We start from the raw sequence: 25314 nt of genomic DNA, 5'->3' as shown, positions 1-25314 counted from the left end.
TATAGGGAAGCACATGGAAATACTGAAAGATTGAGGAATTATTGTTCTCTCTCTGCTACAAAATAATATTGAAAGGCATGAGAGTCAATATGTAAGAACTAGTAGAAAACTAAAAAAGAACTTTAAAAAAATTGAAATATAGTCGATTTACATCATATTAGTTTCACATGTACAACACAGCAACTCAATAACTTTATAGATTGTACTCCATTTAAAGTCACCACAAAATAATGGCTATATTTCCATGTGCTGTGCAATACATCCATGTAGCCTATCCATTTTATACATAGTAGTCTGTATCTCTCAATCCCCTACCCCCACCCCACCTCTCCTCCTCACTCTCTCCCCACTGGTAACCACCAGTCTGTTCTCTATACCTGTGTGTCTGTTTCTGTTTTACTGTATTCATTAATTTATTTTACTTTTTAGATTCCACATATAAGTGATGACATACAGTATTTGTCTTTTTCGGTTTGATTTGTTTCTCTAAGCATAATACCTTCTAGGCCCATCCATGTTGCTGCAAATGGCAGAATTTCATTCTTTTTTTTTACAGTTGAATAATATTCCATTGCACAGGTATATGCCATATCTTCTTTATCCATTCATCATCATTGTTGGACACTTAGGTTGCTTTTATATCTTGACTATCATATGAACATTGGAGTGCATCTATCTTTTCTGAGTAATTTTTTCATTTTCTTGGGATATATACCCAGGAATGAAATTGCTGGATGTCATGGTAATTCTATTTTCAGCCTTTTGAGTATCCTACATACTGTTTCCATTCTGGCTGAACCAATTTACAATCCCATCAACAGTTACTAAGGTTCCCTTTTCTCCACATCTTTACCAGCATTTATTATTTGTAGACTTTTTGATGATAGCCATTCTGATAGGTGTGAGGTGATATCTCATTGCAATTTTATTTACACTTCTCTGATGATTAGAAATGTTGAGCATCTTTTCATGTGACTATTGGCCACCTATATATGTTCTTTGAAAAAATGTCTTTTCAGGTCTTCTGCCTATTTTTAATCAGGTTGCTTGTTTTTTTTGATATTAAGTTGTATGAGCTGTTCATATATTTTGGATATTAACCCTTATCAGTCATAACATTTGCAAATATTTTCTCCCATTTAGTAGGGTTTTTTTGTTGTTGTTGTTGATGGTTTCCTTTGCTGTGCAGAAGCTTTTACATTGAATTAGGCCCCATTTGTTTATTTTTGCTTTTATTTCTTTTGTCTTAGGAGACAGATTCAAAAAGATATTATTACAATTTATGTCAAAGAGTGTTCTGCCTATGTTTTCTTCTAGGGGTTTTAAGGTTTCAGGTCTTACATTTAGGTCTTTCACCATCTGAAGTTTATTTTTGTTTATAGTGTGAGAAAATGTTCTAGTTTCATTCTTTTACATGTAGCTGTCCAATTTTTCCAGCACCACTTATTGAAAATACTATCTTTTCTCCATTGTATATTCTTGCCTCCTTTCTTGTAGATTAATTGACCATAAATGCCTGGGTTTATTTCCGGGCTACTTTGTCTCTATTCTGGTCCACTGATACACATGTCTCTTTTTCTGCCAGTATCATGCTGTTTTGATTACTGTAGTTTTGTAGTATAGTCTAGAGTCACGGAGTGTTATACCTCCAGCTGTGTTCTTTTTTTTTTCAAGATTGCTCTGGTGAGAAAATATTTCATTATTTTTAAAGACATAGTACCTTATAATGATGCTACTTGCTTAAATATTTACAAAATGAAAGTTCATGAAGACCAATGGGCTAATTTATGTGTCAACCATATTTTGGCAAAAATCAGATAAATGAAATTCATGAGGGCTGGCAACTAGACAAATAGGCATACTAAAAGGAGCAGATATAAAGCAGGGTACTGAAAATATTAGAATGTGAGCAGAGAGTAATTTACTCAAGCAATGATTAAAATTATTGTTGAGTCAGCTGCTCAGCTACCAAATTAGAAATTTCCTTTAATTTAGAAATTATTATTGATAGAGAAATGTGAAAAGCTGAAACTAGGTTCGCTATGACATATCAAACGTAGCAAGGCAAGAGGGAAAACATATAGTACTACTATAATCAAGGCCCCACTGCTCTCCTTGAAGTAACTCTATTTTGATAAAAAGAAAAAATAATTAAATGAAAATAAATGATCTCTTTCTCTTTTTTAACTTTCAAAAGTAGGTCAATCTCAACCAATAAACTAATGCACTAAGTCCAAGATGATTGAGAAGCCACCTCTGGACTATTATTAGGAGTACTGATTTTTACCATAAAATAGATGTGAACACTGAAGTCAGGAAGGATTCAGTATGATGACACAGCTAGGCATACATCTTAAGTCTATCAATTAGATATGTATACATGGACATAATGCTTAAATACACTGACCCTCATTAGAACACTATGGAGATTCCTCAAAAGTTAATAACAGAACTACAATATGATTTAGCAATTCTATTCCTGGGTACTTATCTGAGGAAAACAAAATTGCTAATTAGAAAAGATATACACACCCCAATGTTCATTGCAGCATTATTTGTAATAGCCAAGATATGGATGCAACAGCCAAGATATGGAAGCAACATAAGTGCCCATCAATAGATGAATGGATGAGAAAGATGTGGTATATATGTACAATGGAATATTACTCAGCCATAAAAAGAATAAAATCTTGTCATCTGCAACAACATGGATTGGCCTAGAGGGTATTATGCTAAGTGAAATGAGCCTGACAGAGAAAGGCAAATACTGCATATTTTCCTTCATATGTAAAATGTAAAAAACAAACAAAAAATGAACAAATATAACAAAATAGAACCAGATTCATAGATACAGAGAATAAGCAACTAGTTGCCAGAGGTCACGGGGCGGGGGGATTAATGAAATAGGTGAAGGGGATTAAGAAGTACAAACTTCCAGTTATAAAGTAAATAAGTCACAGAGATGTAATTTATAGCACAGATAATATAGTCAATAATATTATAATAGATTTGTATGGTATGTAATCTATAAAAATATCAAATCCCTATGCTGTACACCTGAAACTGTACTTTCGGTTATACTTCAATTTAAAAAAAAAATGATTTACATAAACTCTCTGATGTGCTACTAGTTCCTTTTGATTTTGGTGCCCAACATATTATGGTTTTATTCTTGTTGCTATTCTGTCTTTTCAGTGGAATATTAACAGAAGAAGAGAAAATTATGTACATTTAATCAGTCAAGGCTCCTTCTCTAAACAAAGTAAATATAAATATATATAAATATAAATATATATGCATATGTATTTTCACACAATCAGAAAGTCAACTGAAGATGCAAATTGTCATCAGTGAAATATATATAATAACTGTTATTATATTTAACTTTCTAATATTTTCTGGAAACTCTATTCAAAATACCTCACTTAATCTCTACAACCCTTAAAACTAGTTACTATTTTATTTTCACATCCAGATAAGGAAACTGAAGTCATGTGTATTTGAAGTCAAGTAAATTTAAATAATTAACCAGGATCATACAATTTGTCAATAACTGAGCTATATCTGGACATGCATTTATCTGATTTTAAATTCAATGCCTTTAGTTACACTATCTTAGGATTTAATAATGTATAAGCATGCAAGAATGAAAGCACAGATCTTTTTCGAGTGAATAATTTTGTTTCAGACTAAAATGGTCATACACATATATGAAAACTTAATTTGTGGGGGAACAAAGATAAGCCTTCTCAGAATTACTCTATCAAGTGTAAATATTGTGTTATGGTGACATATTATTCTTGAATATGCATTATAAGGCTATGTGTCTCTCAGTCCAGTACTGAAAATATTCCGATAATAAAACTCAGTGATTCCAAAGTTTTCCTGTATCTTTTCAAGATGTCACAATGTCCTGATTATCCAAAACCAGACAAAAATAGAATGCCTAAAATAATCTTTGTGAACAAAATGTTTTTCTTTACTTTCAGTTATTGAACTTTGTTGGTAGTGGAGAAAGTTAAGTATTAAGAAAGTAAGGTCAGTAGCCAATGCTGCCCTATGCATTTACACATCATTGGACTTTCACGTAATAAATGTTTTCTTTTCCAATCCACTAGTGTAATGCTGTGGAAACAAGCTATAAGTACAAAGAAGAAAAATATTTTTGTTAAATTAAAGTTATTCAGATTTTTAGATTCAATTCTGTATAGATTGAAAATTTAGGTGAAACTTTGCTAACAAAAGTTCACTAAGATCAACTTACTCTTTCCTGTTTGATCAAACTCTTTCCTAAAGCAGTTGGAGAAGAGAAACGTTTTTAATAAAAACAATGTAAGCCAATACCTGCAAGCTGCTGAAATTGTGTGATTTCATCATAAACTCACTATAGAATGATTCAAGAAATAGTTATTTATTCAAAGATAAAATTTGCCCTAAAAAGTAATAACAAACTAAAGTTTCAGCTGCAAATATGTAAAAGTACTGGTAGAAATCATGAAGAACAATTCTAATAAGCAGACTTACAGCAATGCATTTAATCTCTCTAGCACATCTCTCTCATTCTGAATTCCATTCCTTTCCCTTTACCTGCATTAACTGCTACTCAACTCTACTGAAACCAAACCCTTCCTTCAAGTCCAAGTCAAAATTCTACTGCCTTCTCTGAATAAGTCAGTCTGATAAATGTTCTCCCCTCTTTCAAGCACCTTTGGTACTTATTGTCTTTATTACTTAGGATATTTTATATTTTCTGCCTTAGGTAGTTGTTGTTTATGTATGTCTTACAGCTCCAGTTAGGGTACATGCTCCTGGAAGACAAGGTCTGCCTGCCCATTGGTGCAATGCTCACTACCAACCCCACACATCCACAAAGAACCATGTGCATTATTAACCAGAAAGCCGGGCAAATAATAAGCACTTAGTAATTTTTCTTCGAAGAACATAATTTAATTATACATTAAAAAATAAACGTTATACTTTTTGACAGATGTGGTAAATGTGTGTAGGAAACAAGGGAGATGCAGTAGGTTTTGGAGAGGTTCTTTTAAGTAAAAATTTTATCTTCTAGAATAATTAGCAATTAAAAAAGTCCCTTTGATTCCTATTCCAATGTTGTGTGTGTGTGTGTGTGTGTGTGTGTGTGTGTGTGTGTGTGCATGTGGTTGTGTGTGTGGTATCTGGCGTTTGAGTTCTTAAAACTGAGAAAATATGGATACAACAATTTAGTATATTCAAGGAATTTCTGCTAGATATAGAATGAATAGTGTCAGATCTAGAACATTTTGGACATACAGCAATGCACCCTTGTGGGAAGGAACAGACACCTTGAAGAATAAATGAAGTGAGCTTAGCAGAACCCCACTAACGTCCTTTCACTTAGAGGTATGCGGACGGAAGGCACTGGTGCATCAAATCAAGAGGAACAAATCAAAACAAAATCAAAAGGAACATCTAGATTCATAAGCAACCCTAGCAAGAGACTCAGATACAAGAGATTACACTCCTTAGGGAATCTAAACCTGCAATTGCTCCTGGTTTATAATCTTCAGAGACAACCATAGGTACTGCTAAAGATGTTTTTTAATGCTGACTACCATGTCCATAAACAGTGGAAACAACAATCTACCAAAGCAAGCAAACCATGCCAAACACAGTGGGGGGAAAACCTAGGACAGAAGAAGACACTTTCTATTCAAATTAAATTGAGCTTCAGCCACCTTACCTTTCTCTTCAAGTTACTGGATATATGAAGCAGATAAGTGTGCTACCGAAAACCTAAAATTCTTCCTCCTCATTTTTCTGGATCTGAAAGATACAAACAAATTTAATTTCAAATATGAACACCAGGAAATTAAAATAAAATAAGTAATAAGGAAAAAGAGCTCATGAGCTATATAAAAAATACAATATTTTAACAGAAGGAAACCACTCTGAAAGACAATTTTAAGTGTTATAATAAGAAACAACTTTTAGAAAATGTCTTACTTAAGTTCTCAACACAATTTAATAAAATTTATGCAAGACTAATAATTTTCTAATTAGGAAATAGAAAAGATAGCATACGACTATATGACTGCTTAAACAGAAACCACAGATGAGATTATATCATCAGATTTGACATTTAGTAAAATGAAATTTAAAAAAAATAGCAATATTAAGAAATTATCTCAGAAGTCAGAGGGGAAAAGAAAGCAATACTGATTACGATGACCCAACCCAGAAGGAGGGAATGATGCTGACAGGTTATACAACAGTGCATTGATAATAACTTTTAAAATCTTCCTGTGCTAAAGACTTGAATTTGCACATAGGGAGAGTTCACAGAGGATCAAGCGACATTAATTAAAAGATACCAGAACTTAGGCATACATTTCTGAAAGTGTTGAACTCTTATTTAAATAACTCCAAAAATAATCTCTATAAAAAACATTTTGTAAAAAAGAAATAATATCTACAAAAGGGGAAAATATCTGGCCAACTTAAAACTCTCTGAAATAAGAATGCCAAAAGACAATGAAGATTGTGATAAAAGCTCCCTAGACAAAGCCAATCTATTTTTGATGTAGACAAGCAAAAAAATAAATAAAAATAAAATTTCAAAGTTGTTCTTAGGTAAACAATGTCTCATAAAATACGCTATCCATATGTATTTCCTAGGAAAAGATCAGCACTCAAAGACACACTCCAAATAACAGAGATAAATTAAATCCTAGAATCCTAGAAATGGGACTCTGTATACTAAAAAAACCAGTAATATTCCAGGTAACCAATAAAACACAGAGAGAAATAGATGGAATTACTTTAACATGATAATAAAACTTTATCAAAATATCCAAATAATTATTATAGAAATTTATTTTTTGAAATAATAATATTAATATGGGTGATATCAAGTTATAATTCTGTTTATATAAGCCAAATCTCAACAGAGCATAATAGAGCACAAAACTGTTGCATCTTTAGCAAACACAGAATATAAATAGACCTAAAATATAACACTAAATCAAGATACAGACTGTAAAATCAGATTATTGAAAGATACTTAAGATGTGAAAAATGCTTAAAATAAATTAAGGACAAAATCAATTTCTAGAATGGTAGGAGCACATAATTACCAAATACATGCACACACATGTTTAAATACTTATAAAAATGTTAGCACCCATTTACTTTGACTGGTAGGAATACTATTGTTTAATATTTTCTTTTTTATACTTTTGCATATTTCACAATTTTCAAAATAAATACATATTCCTTTTATAGTAAGTTTTTTTTGTTTGTTTGTTTTGTTTTGTTTTGTTTCTTTGCGGTACGCGGGCCTCTCACTGTTGTGGCCTCTCCCGTTGCGGAGCACAGGCTCCGGACGCGCAGGCTCAGCGGCCATGGCTCACGGGCCCAGCCGCTCCACGGCATGTGGGATCTTCCCAGACCAGGGCACGAACCCATGTCCCCTGCATCGGCAGGCGTACTCTCAACCACTGCGCCACCAGGGAAGCCCATATAATCAGAAGTTTTAATAAAAACAAGTTATTCATTTTTTAAGGAACCTCCATACTGTTCTCCATAGTGGCTGTATCAATTTACATTCCCACCAACAGTGTAGGAGGGTTCCCTTTTCTCCACACCCTCTCCAGCATTTATTGTTTCTAGATTTTCTGATGATGACCATTCTGACCGGTGTGAGGTGATACCTCATTGTAGTTTTGATTTGCATTTCTCTAATGATTAGTGATGTTGAGCATCCTTTCATGTGTTTGTTGGCAATCTGTATATCTTCTTTGGAGAAATGTCTATTTAGGTTTTCTGCCCATTTTTGGACTGGGTTGTTTGTATTTTAGAGATTAATCCTTTGTTGGTTGCTTCATTTGCAAATATTTTCTCCCATTCTGAAGGTTCATTAAAAAACTAAAAACAGAACTACCATATGACCCAGCAATCCCACTACTGGGCATATACCCTAAGAAAACCATAACTCAAAAAAAGCCATGTACCACAATGTTCATTGCAGCCCTATTTACAACAGCCAGGACATGGAAGCAACCTAAGTGTCTATCGACAGATGAATGGATAAAGAAGATGTGGCACATATATACAATGGAATATTACTCAGCCATAAAAAGAAATGAAATTGAGTTATTTGTAGTGAGGTGGGTGGACCCAGAATCTGTCATACAGAGTGAAGTAAGTCAGAAAGAGAAAAACAAATACCATATGCTAACAAATATATATGCAATCTAAAAAAAAATGGTTCTGAAGAACCTAGGGGCAGGACAGGAATAAAGACGCAGATGCAGAGAATGGACTTGAGGACACGGGGAGGTGGAAGGGTAAGCTGGGACGAAGTGAGAGAGTGGCACTGACATATATACACTACCAAATGTAAAATAGATAGCTAGTGGGAAGCAGCCGCATAGCACAGGGAGATCAGCTCGGTGCTTTGTGACCACCTAGAGGGGTGAGATAGGGAGGGTGGGAGGGAGACGTAAGAGGAAGGGGATATGGGGAGATAAGTATATGGATAGCTGATTCACTTTGTTATAAAGCAGAAACTAACACAACAATGTAAAGTAATTATACTCCAATAAAGACATTAAAAAAAAAAAAGGAATGAAATTCTGGCACAAGCTACACCATGGATGAACCCTGAAAACATTATGCTAAGTAAAATAAGTCAAAAAGGCAAACATTGTAGAATTGCACTACTATTAGATACATAGAATAGTCACAGATATAAAGTAGAATAGTGGTTACCAGAGGCTGGGAAGGGAGGGTGTGGGGAGTTATTGTTTAATGGTTACACAGTTTCAGTTTTGGATGATGGAAAAGTTCTGGAAATGAATAGGGGTGATGGTTGCACAATGATGTGAATGTACTTAATGCCAATGAATTGTAGATTTAAAATGTTTAATTTTACAAAATGCATACTTTACCACAATACAATAACAATAAAAAGTTATTACAGTAATATAGATAAAATCATATTACTTTAAAATATTTCATAATTTTTTTTCAGTCTCCTTAATGGGTAGAAATCAGATTATTACTCTTAGTCTAATGGACACACATTTTCTATAAATGGATCTGTAAGTGGTTGTTTCAGCTGGGCCCAAGTGGTTACTGGCCCAGTGGAGCCTGGTACCAGACACTAAAGTTTATTTACGTTGGTGAATACAGTAGTAGGTTTTAGTTGTGTTTTTCTGTTCGCTTGCTTTGTTAAGCTAAAAGAGCAAGAAATTAAGCACAAGAAACAAATAATAACATCCAAAGAAATGGTGAATGGGGGATACCATGCTGGCTCCTAGGAGAATGGGGTGGAGGTAGGATCCTATGCTTGTTTTGAGGCTTGTTAGATTCAGCATAAACAGTGCAACCTGTTTACAGCTAGAAAGAAGACAAAATACACCATGGCATTAAAGAGAAAGACTACACCTTTGCTAATCCCCTTCCCCTGGTTCTGGGGCAGCTTTGGCACCCAAAGGCTTTGGGACCACAGGCAGAAGATCACTGTGACAAGTGCAAAAGCAGGAGTGTATGACAGAACCACACTGACTCCATTTTCTTATCTACATCTTAGGCCAGCCTTCTTATCCCCTCCCCTTTTCACTTATCCCCTCTCCTTTTCACATGACTGAGCTTTAGCTTAACTCACAAGGAATGTGTCCAAGCCAGATAAGCTCCTTATCAACCTTTACCCTTCCCATCACCTGATATGAAATCTAGAAGAATGCCTTTTCCTGATGCAGATGGTCAATGGTCAAGAGACCTCCAGGGAGAGGAAAATACCCCAGTTTCTATCAGTGTGGATGTGTTAATAAATGTTAATAAATAGGAGCTCAAGACACATCCCTAATACATAGTTATTGCAGATATGCTGCTGACCTGCCTGACCTGCCCAGCTGTGCAGTTAGTTACTTAGGGAAACTCAGTCTGAGCATTCACATGTTATTTCATCTTGATTTTTTGTAAGTGTAACTGGATAGAAAGGGCCTGTGCATAGTCATATAGGCTCCTATTAAAATTAAATGAAATGTTTTCTAAGAAATGCAATAAGCTCCTAAGACTATATCTATAGAAATCTGAGAAACATTTATAAGAAATGGAGGAGATAGGAAATATCTGAAGGATGTCAAAATAACAAAAAGGTGTTATATCTATGGCCAAAAACCCAATGGCTGCTTAGAAAAGTGATTTTTTATTGATTATGTTTACTCCTTATATCCTATACCAAAAAAATCTTTTAGGAGCACTTGAAATGGGCACTTGACATCAAATGAGGCCACCATGCTTATAAAAATGAAACTATAGAAACACAAAGAAATTCTGTGAGAGAAGATACTTAGTTTTGAGCAATTATAGATATCTTTAACTTCTGATGTTATGGTGTGCAACTTTTGGGTACTTTTCCTTTCATGGGTAAACCCAGAGACAATATTTAAAATAGGACAATTTTAGTTATCTTTTAATTTGACTGACTCATTTTATACTTCTTTATCCACTGACTATCTAAAAGAAAATCAAAACTATTGGGAAGTTTCTTACTTGGAAAGAATAGATGCATTGTAATTTATAAAAGGAAATTTTCTTCCTCCATGACAATCACATCCCATTGTTCCTAACATTTATAATCATGTGTGCTTCTGTACAAAACTCTTGAAAAATACTGCTTTGCTTGTGTTATTTAAAGCTGCCAATTTGCCCAAGCTTATTAAAATCAAGGCTAAATCTTTGCAGTGAGCAAAGTCTTAAAGTTTTAGTTGCATTGTCATAGGCCTAAGAATAAATTAAAATGTAAAACTTGAACTTGGGAGACATTTAAATGATCAAACTAAAGAATTAATACAGGATAAACCTAATCTTAGCAGCACAGGAATGAGGCTTTACTAGCAAGTCTCTTTCAAGAATCAATAAATGTTAGTGAACAATATTAAATGTGCTTAACAGCCCAACCATTAATACACTTAACCTGGTTTTCTCGAAAGAGGAGATTTGGCCACCTTGGATAGAAGCAGCCTGATGCATTAAAATGTAAATTAAATGTCTCTTTCCAAGACATTCTTTTTAAACTACATAATCCATTAGTATCAAACCTGCTTTTTCAAAATTAGAACAAATCACTTATTTTGCATAAGGTACAATTTCAGTATAAAAATATTAGTACCAAAATGTCTGGATAGGCCATCCAGACTTAAGCAATCTCTTTGCAATAATATCCCTTGGTAAAAAGAAACTTTATTCATATTTAGTTATTTTTACAGACAGCCTTATTGTATAGAGACAGAACTAAAGATAACTCTTTTCTGATTTTTCCTTTAATTTATAACAGACACAATATTGAATGAAGGTGGTCTAAATGACTCAAAATGCACTGCATACTTAAAAATGTTTTAAGGGAATCTAGTGTTTTCATATGTTCATTTAGATTTTGAAAACTTTATTCTATATATGCTTTGACTTTATATTGTAACTATTATGACAAAATTTTGTGTAATTTAAAAAATATGTTTGTTATTGTATATTATTAATATTTTATGCATTTTGGTCTCTTTTTTCATTAGACTGTAATCTCCTTGAGGTCAGAATATCTATTTGCCCCACCCCATAACACAAACAAAAAGTCAACCATAGGCAACAAGGTTTATTCCAGGCAATTGTACTGGTTCATCAACTCTCCTTGACTGGCTAAGGCTGCTTTGTTCTGTTTACCTGGTTCTAATGATCCTTGTTATCTATATTCAGTTTAATCTTTACTTTTGGCCACCTTTCTGTGATGCCATCACTACTTTGCTCATTGGACTTCAATTGCACACTGAGCTCTTGGTTCTATTAACACATCCCACCCCATTTACATCTTTTACAGTCTACATGGTGAAGTTCTCTCTCAGGCTCCGAACGTGATCATAACCCAACCCAAGTTAGTCCTTGGCTCAGCCCCCAGGAGAGAGGGGATCAAATATAGTTGTCCACAATGAGTACTCTAATAACTGTTGTTCACTTATTGATTTTTGATCTTAAAGAAACATTTTTAAATAGTGGCAAAATTAAGAGAAAGACACACAGTATTTTACATACACAGCTATTTTAGAAATTGGCTGAAACATAACCTGTATACTTCACCATGGGTTAGATAAGTCATACAGGTTTTTTCTTATCCTGAAGCCTAGCCACGCACTTTATTATTATCCCCATTACAGAAATAGAGAAAACAAGTCAATTAGTTAAAGGCTGTACATTATACTGATTGAATTACAGAGTGAACATTAAGGGACTCTAACAGAAATAAAGTAATTTACCAAGGCTATATTATGTAAACCTAATTATTATTTTAAATTAATAATTCAACAAATAACTATTCAACATCTCTTATGTGTTAAAATACTGTTCCAGCAATGAAATAAACAGAAAAATCTGAGCTATCATGAAGCTTATATTCTAGTAATGGGAGATTATGAAACAAAATTTAAGCAAAATAGAAAACAATATATTAGCTGTTGATTTCATAAGTACAGTAGAGAAAAGTAAAGAAGACAGACAACGTTGTTGATGAGAACACTTCGCTGAGAGAGAGAGAGTCAAGCAACGACTTATAGCATATGATGGAGCCAGCAGTGGAGATACGTGGAGAGGTTTCATTCCAGACACAGGAAACAACACATGCAAAGGCCTATGAGAAACACATGTCTGCTGTGTTTAAGGGGTGGAAAGGTGGCCACTGAGACCGGTATAGAGCAAGTCACTGGGAAAGTAATAGGAGATAAAGTCAGAGAATCATGGGTGCCAGATTATACTGATTTGTATATGCAATTTAAAGGAATGTATTTTTTACTCTTAGTGAGCCAGGACTGAGCAGAAGAGTGAAATGGTGTAATTTACATTCTTTTTTTAAGATTTTTTTGATGTGGACCAATTTTAAAATCTTTATTGAATTTGTTACAACATTGCTTCTGTTTTATGTTTTGATATTTTGACTGCAAGGCATGTGGGATCTTAGCTCCCCAACCAGGGATCAAACCCACACCCCCTTCATTGGAAGGTGAAGTCTTAACCACTGGACCACCAGGGAAGTCCCTACATTTTCATAAGATCACTTTAGCTGCTGTGTTTAGAAGAGCCTAAAGAGTGTGGGACAAGGGCTGAAGAAGAAATATCAGTTTATAAGTTGTTTCACAAATCCTGGTTTGGAAATGATAGTAGCTTATGCAATAGTCTTGGTAGTAGTAGCAGTGTAAGGAGGTAAGATTTTGTATATATTTAGACAATGGAACAGATAAGATGTGTGTACATATTTGTGAAGGAAAGAAGTCAAGAATGATTTTAAGATTTTTGGACCAAGTAACTAAATAGATGGGAAAACTGCAGAGGAAAAGGTTTGGGGGTGATTATGAGCTCACTATTGAATGTTAGGTTTGAGATGGCTGTTAGACATCTGAGTAGAGACACCTAATAGGTAATTGATATGGACGTTGGGAATTCAAAGGAGGGACTGATATAGATAATACACTTGGGAACTGTCAGCATATAGATAATATCTGAAGTTATATTACTGGATGGAATCACTTCAGGAGTGAGGGTCGGTTAAAATAAAGAATAGGTTTTCTCACTGAGCCTCATTAAGAAAAGATTGAAATGTTGAGAAATTTGGTTCAGATGTGGAAACTAATGATGCTAAATACATGCCAAGAGTGTATGAAAATATTTCTTACTTACCTACAGCTTTATGGGGACAGCAGAAAGTCCTCCCAAGCTGGTTCAAAATGGCTTGAGAGAGCAAGGAAGTGTGACTGGCTTGGAGTGTTTATCGTGGTTGGGGGCTCAGAGTGAGGTTTCATGTGTAGTTTAAAACTCCTGATGTCACCAAAGAAGGGAGCACTGAGGCCTTCCTATAAGTTTTTCAGATGTGAGGCTGATGGAAAAAAGGGAGGGATGAGACTGAAAAGATGTCAGCAGTCAAATATCCAGAAATGGACTCAGACTTCTTATTTTAGGTAACTAGAGGTTACTTTTGAGTTAGGAAGTATCTCAAGAGAAGTAGAAAAAAAGATGCTTTGAACAAGATTGAGTTATCAGCTGGGCAAAATACTGGTAATAAGTCAAGTAATACAAGTCTTTGAATAACTACTGGATTATGGAGGTCTTTATGTCCTTAGAAAAAATAGCTTCAGAAGAGTGTGGGAAGAAAGTCTTAGAGTTATCTCAAGTAAGCATGAAAAAGGAGAAATTGGAGGCTGAGAAATTAGGCATTTATCTATCCAAATTTTATCAGGAAGGAAAGAGGAAGGAGAAAAATGGGAAGAGGAGGTGGAGATTAAGTGGAGTTAAGAGAAGCTTGTACTTTTAAGTGTTGATGCCTAATATCACCACTTCAGTCACCTTCACATGAACCTCAGATTGCCCCAGCCAAATAAGCATCAATAATTAGAAGCACTTATTTAGAACTTCTGACTCAATATTGCAAACTTAACACACAGTTTTAGCTACTTCATCTCCCTGAATTGCATTTAAATAAAATAAAGCTATTACAGTTCTGAGAATTAGAGGGCAACAATTGATTTTTCATTATCATATGGTATTTTATTAAAGAATGAGAAAGAGTGGAGGAAGATACAGACCAGAACATGCTTAGCAGAGTACAGAATGACAGCAAGTTTAGTGGATACTGAGAATAATAATAAGTTCAGGATAAATTAATCAAAAGATGAATTCATAAAAGTGAGAATCTCCTACACATTTGACCCTGCCAAATTACAACATGGCAAGTTGTTTTATTGGTCCTCATCTTCCCCTGTCCAAGGATATGTCTACTCTCTAGTCTAAAAAATCAGTAAATCTAAGAAGGAGTAGGGCATCTGATATGGCTTCCAAAATGAAGCTCTTTTTATTTCTACATTAGTATGGATCCCAGAATGTCCATCTGCTTCTCATAATTATACCTGAAAGCGAGTCTCGCTAGTCAGAAAGACCTTCCCACATACTCAATTCACCCAAGTAAATCTTCTAATACTGAAAAGAGACGTGTTGTGGAAACATAATGCCACACACACTAGCTACCCATCATAATTCTAGTCCTAAATTCACCATTTGCATAAGAATCATCAGGCATTTGAGGAAAATTAATAGTGTAAAGAATCCAGTTGAAGAAAGAGAACTAACCCTAAAGGAAGCAAATTATAATTAATGTATTTAGAGTTATTCATAATGAAAAAGAGGGATTTAAGAACAAGAAAGAGTTCTGGAAAAATAAAAAATAATTCCCCCCAAAATTGAAAAAAAGTTTAAAAGATAAATTTAAATATAAATAATGGAAGAAAAATCCTAAAATATAAAATAGAAGAAAAGTTATGAATTGAAGTTAAACATGTTTTCAGAGTTAAGGGCTCAATAAGATAAATGAAAACACTTCCATTCTGACATGTGACTTGTGCAATTTCAAAATATTTGAGAAAATTAGAAGCTACAAAAACTTTGAGAGGGAAGAAAATCAGCTTATTGTATAAAGGTATAAAAATCAGACTATCCTCAAACATTTTATCAGTCACACTAGATGTCAGAGAAAAATGGAGCAATGATTTCACTATTCATAGGAAAATAGATTTTATCCAAACTATAAAATTATCAAACATAAAGTAAAGGCATCTTCAATTGTTCAAATGTTCAAGAATTAGATTTTATTTTTTTATTTTTGTGTAAGGTGGAGTAAGAAAACAAAAATAAAAAGGGAGAAGACTGCCTTAAATGATAAAGCCAATTTTCCATAACTAACTTGATAATTATATGAATATGAGATAAAATATTGAAGTGCTGAGAGCCTCAACTTTAGTGTTCCACTGCCTGCCGCACCACTTACTAGTTCTGTGGTCTGTGTCAAGTCATTTTACCTTTCTGTGCCTCAGTTTTATCATTTGTAAAATGGGAAATAATTGGACCAACCTCATAGGGTTGTTGCAATGATTAAATAAGTTAATATGTGTGAAATACTAAGAAGAGTGTTTTGGATATAGTAAGTATTATGTTACCCATAACTATTATTGTCATTGCTATTATCTCAGTAATAAAGAGAACACAAAATATCAGGCTATAGATTGGCTATCAAAAATTTAGGCAAATGAAAGTATATTATTAAGTGTGTAAAGGAATTTATAGGGAATGGATAAAAGGAGAAAGAATCAAAACTGAAAGTGTGGTGAAAAACTCATAAGATTTAATCACATGATGAAATAGACATTATATTTTTGATATATGTGTAATCTTTCTGTAATACAGAGAATATGTGAATGAGTGGAAAAAGGAGGACTGGGCTAACTTGTGTGCCTGACTGATTGGAAACTACAGGTTGAATAAAGAACTTGTGTCAAGATATGTGCTAAAAAGGTCAAGTCTAGGAAACTTCGCAGTTCCTCACAAGTAAGATGTTTCCAATGGACACGTTGCTGGTGCAAGCAGGATGTGGATCAGGTGATGAGCTTCCTTCCTGGTTACAGCAGGTTCTGGCTTCAACGTACTCTATCTGCTAACACAGCAACTCTTCAGGAGAAAGCAGTTGCTGATATAATAGGATTCATCCTGTTCTGAGGAGTTCGAGTTGTTTCAAACTGAGGCACCTGGCTGTGAGCTTCACACTATAGGAGTTGCCTCAGTCAGTTAACCAAAAGTTTATGGACCTAGCTCTTCCCAGTCTCCATAGAAGCAACAGGGCAAAGACTGGGAAAATTTCTCACAGTTAGAAGTTCAAGGCAGAGAATCAAAAAATTTTAATCATAACATATGGAACACTGTTAGTTTTTTATTACTTAGACATTTCACAGAAAATTTATATTTTTCAGGAATAAATACAAATTTTATTAAGATTGAAAATATAAAAGTGATGGTATAGAAGAAAGAATTAGGCAGGTTAAAAGACAAAAGAGAGAGAGAGAGTCCTTATTTCAACCAACTGGAATGAACACTTCTCTTAAGAATCAGCATTGCTTTGGTGTTTACTCAGGCAGAGAAAGCCAACTACACAGCAGGGACGAGAACCCAGATTACTTGACCATCTTCACCTTATGAAACTCCAGGGGAAGAGGAAAGGAATTAACAATGATGTTAGAACATTAAGCATGTTTACAGAATTTGTTGCCACTCTAGCAATAATCCATACACAGATATGCACAAAAAACCCACTGTAAGCCAACAAACTGAATTAATATTATCAGTTGACTCATCAAGAAACCACCCACACTCAAGTATATTTATAACCTGCACTATTTATTTATCTATTTCTGTTCAAAAGAATTTTGAGGAATCAAATACTCAAGATGGTCTTGAGGTAAAATTGCTAGTTAACGAGCTGTGCTGAATAGTTTCTTCAGCCACAGTTATAAACTACTTCAGACATGCTGGCTGTTTCAAATGAGCCACGCAATGGTGAAATGAAGATAGAAAAAGACACTTTTGAACAAGATTTGGGGGACTCTGTTAATGTGCTAAATGACATTATGCACGGTTTCCTGATGAGACCATTTCAACATTTCCTAATTTCTACCACAATTTAACAGTTACAGCAGACCTAGTTTCCCTGAAATTTGTTGTGAGGTTAGTAATGAATTAATTCTACCTGCACTAGATAGAGGATTAAAGAACTCATTTTGACTTGAAATAGCTGCAACTCCTATTATGTCTCACCATCAACATTTTTGTCTGCCCAAGAAATCTTGGTGAATTATTTTCACCCCTCTCAGGGGATTTAAGTTAAAGAATAAAATTAACAATATCTCAATACACCAAATATTTGTACTTATGTCCTTAGATGATTTTTAAACCATGTTTCACTAGTGAATATTTGACATTCTATTTAACATTTTTGAATAAAGTGTAATATCTACAAGTTTTACTAATATTTTAATTTATTCCCACACCATTTGCACTAGAGTAGTTGTAGATAATGGTGTACTAGAAAATATTCCATAATGTTAATAATTCCAGATAAAACTAAATATTAGTATCTCAGTAATACAGTATATGATTAATACCTTGAAAAAAATTATCTTTTAATAGAAACTACTGAAATACATGCTTTGATCCTTTATATTCTCTCCTTCAGATAATTTTTAAAAATTATAGAAATGTAACATGAAGTTTACACACTGGAAGTTGTCATTTGTTGCAAATTCATGATTTGCAAATTCATAAAGTCCTCTTATATGTGTGTTTCAGTCTGCACAGTTATTCTACATATCATTTTTTAAAAGTAGATCACAGCAAACTTAAATTCTGTTACTGTGAACTTAAACAAGTGCTTCTCAAACATTGTGACAAATCCCTAACAATATGAGGAGGTGAAACAGTTGTGTTTGCAGCCCCTTGTTAATGAAACTGATTTTAAAGTATTTAAGGAAATCCTATAGCATTAAATGTGCTATTAATACTGATTCATTAGTTACATTTAGTATATGTTTTGTTTTATATCTTATTGATTTTATAGTTAGGAGTCTCATTGATACCTCCGTGGTTGGCACAATACTCAATGATTGATGACCTACCTCAATAGTTTATGTATTTTCATGTCTACAGTTTAAACTCTATTTTTTACTGATCCATGAGACAGATAAAAATAAAATTTTAAATAATTACATTTTTAAAGGAAATAAAACAAAAATGGTGTCTGTAGCAAAAATAAATTTCAATATTTTTGCATTATCTTTTGGGTGGCCATATGATTTATTATTCATTACTGTTATCATTCATATTAATTCTGAGTGAAAGAAATAACTAATAACAATTAAACCTGGAAAACAAGCTTAAATTGGGACTTTCCAGGGCAAAGGGGACTAATGATCATCCTAGGTATCAGGGAACTCCTTGTGGCAAGAAGTAGAACACAGCATAGTTATCTATTGGCAAACAAAGTATTTTCTTCATTAAGAACTAGATACGGAGCTTCTTTATGAAATTCTATGATTTTGATGTGATTGAAAGTTTAAACCAAAATGAAATTTAAATGAAAAACAGTAGCTTTAAGATAAAAACACTGTTCTTCAAAATACTGGCCTTGTTGGCTCCACAAGGTTGGAAGGAACCAGAAGGAACCACAATTACCAAACCAATTGTGGTATAGTACATTTATACTATGCAATACTAAACATCAATAAAAAGGAATAAACTCTTGACATATGTGACAACACAGATAAATTTCAAAAGAACTATACTAAGTGTAGAAGCCAGAGTATATAATCTATCTCTCCCTCTCTCTCTCTATATATTTTCCAGAACTTTATATATATATATATGTATATATACATGTATATATATAAATAAAATAAACTTTATAATAACACAAGTGGATTAGTGGTTGCTTGGGCATAAAAGTGGGGTGGAGGTTTGGGGGAGGGTCAAAAAGACTATGCAGATACTTTTGTGGTGATAGATAAAGCATTATCATGATTATAAGGATGACTTCATGGGTCATATGCTTATAAAATCATATCCTTTAAAATAGTTATTGTTGTATATCAATTATAATAAAGCCATAAAAGAGTAAAAAAGATTAAATACAAATTCTTGAAACACATTTACAAATAACACTAATAAAAAATAAAAGGTGTGAAGATGTCACTAATCAAGAAGTGTTCAAATTAACTCATATATACAGACAAATGTCATTGAATTAAGCATACATATTCTGGAGAAATAGCAAAGAATAGCATAAAACCAAACATATTATTTGGAGATATAAGCCCCAAATTAGCTGAGGTCTAAGAATATTACTTAGGTCAAGAAGAAACTTTCTTTTTCTTTCTCCTTTTTTTTTTTTTTAAATAAATGATTTTTTTTTGAGCAGTTTAAAATTTACAGAAAAATTGAGGGGAAGGTACAGAAATTTCCCATGTATCCCCTGTACCCACACATACATAGCCTTCTCTGTATTAACATCTCCCACTGGAGTAACACATATATTAGAACTGAAGAACCTACATCAACAGATCTTAGATACCCAAAGTCCACAGTTTACATTCCATTTCACTCTTGGTGCTGTACATTATATGAGTTTGGACAAATGTATGACATGTATCCATTATTATGGTATCATACAGATATTTTTACTGCCCTATAAATCCTCTCTGCTTTGTCTATTCATCCTTTTCTCTGCCTCCAGCCCCTGGAAACCACTGATCTATTTATTGTCTCCATAGTTGTACCATTCCACAATGTTACATAAACAATTGTTTATCTATTCACTCACTGAAGAACCTCTTGGTTGCTTCCAAGTTTTGGCAATTATAAATGAAGCTACTATAAACATCCATGTGCAGGTTTTTTGTATGGACATGTTTCCAACTCCTTTGGGTAAATACCAAGGACTGTGATTGCTGGATCATATGGTAAAAGTATGTTTAGTTTTGTAAGAAACTGCCAAACAGTCTTCTAAAGTGGCTGCAACATTTTGCATTTCCACCAGTCATGAGTGAGTTCTGGTTGCTGCACATCCTTGTCAGCATTTGGTATTGTCAGTGTTCTGGATTTTGACCATTCTAATAGGTGTGTAATGGTATCATAGTGTTGCTTTAATTTGCATTTCCTTGTTGACATATGACATGGAACATCTTTTAATATGCTTATTTGCCATCTGTATAGCTTCTTTGTTGAGGAGTCTGTTAAGATCTTTGGCCAAGTTTTTAATCATGTTGTTTCCTTACCATTGAGTTTTTAGAGACTTTTTAAATTTTAATGAAGTGCAGCTTATCAAGTATCTGTTTCCTGGATTGTGTCTTTGCTGTTGTATATAAAAAGGCATAGGCATATTCATGGTAATGTTGGTTTACTCATGTTTTCTGCCAAGAATTTTATAGTTTTGCATTTTACATTTAAGTCTATTGTCCATTTTGAGTTGATTTCTATGAAGGCTATAAAGTCTGTGTCTAGATCGTTTTTTTTTTGCATGTGAAGGCTCAGTTATTCCAGCACTATTTATTGAGTGGACTATCTTTTTGGTTGTATTGCCTTTGCTCCTTTGGCAAAGATCTGTTGATTATATTTATGTGGGTCCATTTCACAGCTCTCTATTTTGTTCCGTTATCTATGTGTCCATTTTTTTCACTAACACCTCAGTTTCTTGATTATTGTGGTTTTATACTAAATTTTGAAGTAGGGTAGTGTCAGTCTTCTTTCTTTGTTCTCCTTCAATATCATGTGAGTATTCTGGGCTTTTGGCCTCTCCATATAAATTTTAGGATCAGCTTGTTGATATCCACAAAAAACTTTTTGTGATTTTAACTGGAATTACACTGAATCTACAGTTCAAACTGAAAGGGACAGGTATCTTGGCAATAATGAGTTGTTCTATCCATAAACATGGAATATCTCTCTATTTATTCAGTTTGATTTTGTTCATCAGAGTTAGTAGTTTTCCACATATAAATCTTGCACATACTTTGTTAGATTTATACATACTGTTTCATTTTGGGGAGTGCCAATGTAAATGTGTTGTGTTTTAAATTTCAGATTCCACTTATTTATTGCTGGAATACAGGAAAGCAAATGATTATTGTATATTAACTGTGTATCCTACAACCTTGCTATAATTGCTTATTAGTTCCAGGAATTTGTTTGCTTATTCTTTCAGAATTTTACATAGACCATTATGTCACTGGCAAACAAAGACAGTTTTATTTATTCCTTCCTAATCTGTGTATCTTCTTTCCTCATTTTATTGCATTAGCTAGAATTTCCAGTATGATGTTGAAAAGGAGTGATAGGAGGGGATATCCTTGTCTTGTACTAGATCTCAGTGGGAAAATTTTGAGTTTTTTGCTATTAAATATAATGTTAGCTGTGGACTTTTTGTGTATATTATCTATCAAGCTAAGGAAGTTTCCCTCTGTTCTTTGTTTACTGAGGGTTTTGTTATTAATAGGTGTTGGAATTTGGTAAATTCTTTTTCTGTTTCTATTGATAGGATAATATAATTTTAAACATTTTCCCTTTTTCTTATTTTTTTATATTTTGTTGACCATAAAGGAAAAAAAATTGCTCATTTGCAAACAATAAAAAAATGCAAGAAAGTGTAAGGGAAAAACAAATCTCAAAATCATACAAACTCCAGATAGTAACTATCTGTTTTCTATGGCCATACACATATACAAACATATTGTAGTAATCTATTTTTTCATGTAGACCATAGGTATATTTTCAGCAAATAAAATTAATCTGAAATTATTTTAATAGCTGTATGTTGCTTTTAGTATTGCATCAATTTCATTTTCTTGTGTGTTCTATTTGCACATACTAAGATACTGCCCTCAATTTAAAATATGCTTTCATGAACATTCCTGTACCTACATCTTTTTATGTTTCATTTGTACACACGTTTTCAACAAATGAATGTATACTCTCCCTTAATTAATGCCCACTATCTCTTTGCCTGAGCAACTGCAACAACCTAACCACTCTCTGCTTTTACTCCTGGCTCTACCCCTGTCTTACTGCTGGCCATCATGACTCAGACACCATACTGCAGTCAGAGTGATCTTTTAAATGCACAAATCAGATAATATCACTTACGGGTTAAACCCCTTCAAAATGCTCTCAGTTTAACTAGAATAAAATGCAAACATCTTTCCATGACCTAAAATGCCCGACATGATCTGATTTCAGCTTACTTCACTAATTTTATTTTTTTCCACTCTCCTCTTCCTTATTGTTTATCTATCTATCTATCTATCTACTTATCTATCTATCTATCTATTTTCTTGCAGGAGCAGAGACATTTTTTTCCCCCTTCTTTCAAGAACAGAAAGAATGGCAGATCATTTCACTTGCAGGACTGTACATGCTTTTTCTTGTGTTTAGTGAACTTCATGTCTTTTCATGGTATGCCCATTACTGTCCTTTAGGTTTCAGATCAAATATCCATCCCACTCCCTTCCCTAGACACTGTTACAGCTCTACACATCATTATTTTTTATCTTTATCAAAGTACTTATCAACACTTGAACTTATCTTGCCTTATCTCACAACCTAACCCCCACTGTCCTGTAAGCTCCTTAATGTCAAGGATTCAGTCTGTCTTTACTCCTGTGTCCCCAGCACTTAGAGAAGTGCTTAACACATAGTAGGTTCCCAGGGAATATTGGTCAGTTTTCTAATAAACATTGATAGATCTGTAATTCTTTTCTTCTGAAGTTTTTTTTTTTTTAATGGATATCATATTTATATAACAGTTCCCTACCAGCCAGTCTAGTCTGGATACAGACACTTCATCAGTCAGCTTAACAGAGTGTATAAAGAATAGTAAACCAGGTCTTAGAGAACTAGAAAGACAAAAAGGAGTCATTAATGTATAACAGAAGGAAGCGGCTGGGGGACAAAGAAATAAGGTTGGAATTGATAACATTTAAAATCTTGGAAGAAAAGTTTTGTGAATTTGGAACTTAGACTTCTGAAGAAGGGGTGATGCTAAGTTGGGGCTACCTAAGAGATGACACAGTATATGGAAACCCTGAAAACTGAAATCAGGTGCTGCTACAGAAATTAGCTCACTGTTGCTGCAAGAAGTTGTGAGATGGAGACAGGAGTAGGAAACAGACAGAAGTAGCATGTTCTTCCTCCTGCAGCCTTACTCTACTTACTTCTATTGGAAAAAGAAACCTAATAGGAGCCAGCCATTGAAAGAGAAATGTGGTTTGCAAAGTTCCAGCCCCAGCCTCACAAAGCAGAGTACAGAAGGATCAGTTTGAACCTGAGATCAATTGTTTAATAATCAGAATACTCCCTAGTCGCAGAATATTTAACTTTACTTAATTTTCTTAAATTAAAAATTTTTAAACATTATTTTAAATACTTAATATATTTAAAATTTATTTTATTAAAAGTTTTGAAAGTATGTTCTAATTTAAAAAATCCCCGCAGTTAGCCATTGGTCCCATTACTACTCACTGAATAGTTGTGTCTCTCTCCCTATATAAAATCACATCTTTATCACACACTAAATTCTAGTGATGGCAGATAGATAGAAAGATAGATGATAGATAGATGATAGACAGATAGATAGATAATTTGGTTAACATTTTTACTTCCTTGCTCTAGTTTTTAATTTCCAGAAATATTTTGTTCTTTTAGTACTTCTGTCTCAATGAATGACACTGCTGCAGTCAGAAAGCTGGAGGGAATCTTTGTCTTCACCCTCTGTGCTTTCCCTTCTTGTCTTTCTGGTTTCCCTGAATTCTCATTCCATTTTAAATTTGTTCTCTCACTGCAGCCAGGGGAATTTTTACAAAACACAAATATAATCATGTTTCCCTCTAATTTAAAATATTAAAATGGTCTCCCTTTGCTCTTAAGAATACATCATTAACAGGTCTTTGCAGGAACAATATCATCTGATATGTACTCACTATCACAGTTTTACCTTGTAATGTACTTCCTGTTGCTCACTATATTTTAACTCCACAGGATTTTTCCCCTAATACTGCTATGTTTCTGCCCCAACCAGGGTCTTTACCATAAGTTCCCTCTGCTTTGAAGAGGCTACCCAGTCCCATTGTTTGCACTTAGGAGACTCTTCAATTTATTTCAGATTTTAAGTCTGTTTCTTAGGGTGATTTCTATGAACTTCCTGACTAGGTTACACCCTTCTATTATATAATTATTTTTACAGTACCTATGACTAATCTGTATCTTCAACTCAACAGTAAGCTCTGTAAAGGCAATGTTTGGGCTCACACATTTTATCCATGGAGTACCTGCCATACACTGATTACTCAATAAATATGTCCTCAATGAATTAATAGAGACAATACCATCTATTATTAGGTACACATATCCAATTATCTGTCTGCTTCATTTTCCTTCCAAGAAACATTTATAATGCACATTTTTAAGTTCTATCTATTTTATTTCATATATTATTAGACATTTTATATTTTATGTTGCCATATGAAACTATTCCCATTTTATTTTCACGAGATGAATTTTTCAATTCCAACAATGTTTTAATTGAATTTCTTGGGAGATATATATATATTTTTAACATCTTTATTGGAGTATAATTGCTTTACAATAGTGTGTTAGTTTCTGCTTTATAACAAAGTGATTCAGTTATACATATACATATGTTCCCATATCTCTTCCCTCTTGCGTCTTTGGGAAATATATATTTTTTTGGGGGGAGAGATATTTTTAAAAAATATAATCACTTCTACAAATACTAATGATAATCTCTCTCTTTCAAAGATCTATTTCTCATTAGTTTTTCTTAATTATTGTCTAGAACATCCAGAAAAAAAGATATGTAATGATAAGAATAATTGTGGCATTCTTACAAAAGCTTTAAAAATACTTTTT

General features: G+C 33.6%; 1 long non-coding RNA gene across 1 annotated transcript in view; it reads right to left on the bottom strand.

Moving 5' to 3' along the window:
• The window catches only part of LOC307195547, a 226534-nt gene that overhangs the window by 200877 nt on the left and 343 nt on the right, over window positions 1–25314 (bottom strand). The window contains exon 2 of the long non-coding RNA XR_013830863.1: window positions 5723–5805. This is a non-coding gene — a long non-coding RNA (uncharacterized lncRNA). The remainder of the gene's footprint in view (window positions 1–5722; window positions 5806–25314) is intronic.

This window comes from Stenella coeruleoalba (genome assembly GCF_951394435.1).
Source record: "Stenella coeruleoalba genome assembly, chromosome: 12".
NCBI lineage: Eukaryota > Metazoa > Chordata > Mammalia > Artiodactyla > Delphinidae > Stenella > Stenella coeruleoalba.
Note: the sequence above shows the minus strand (reverse complement) of the source record. Positions and strands in the feature narration are given on the sequence as shown.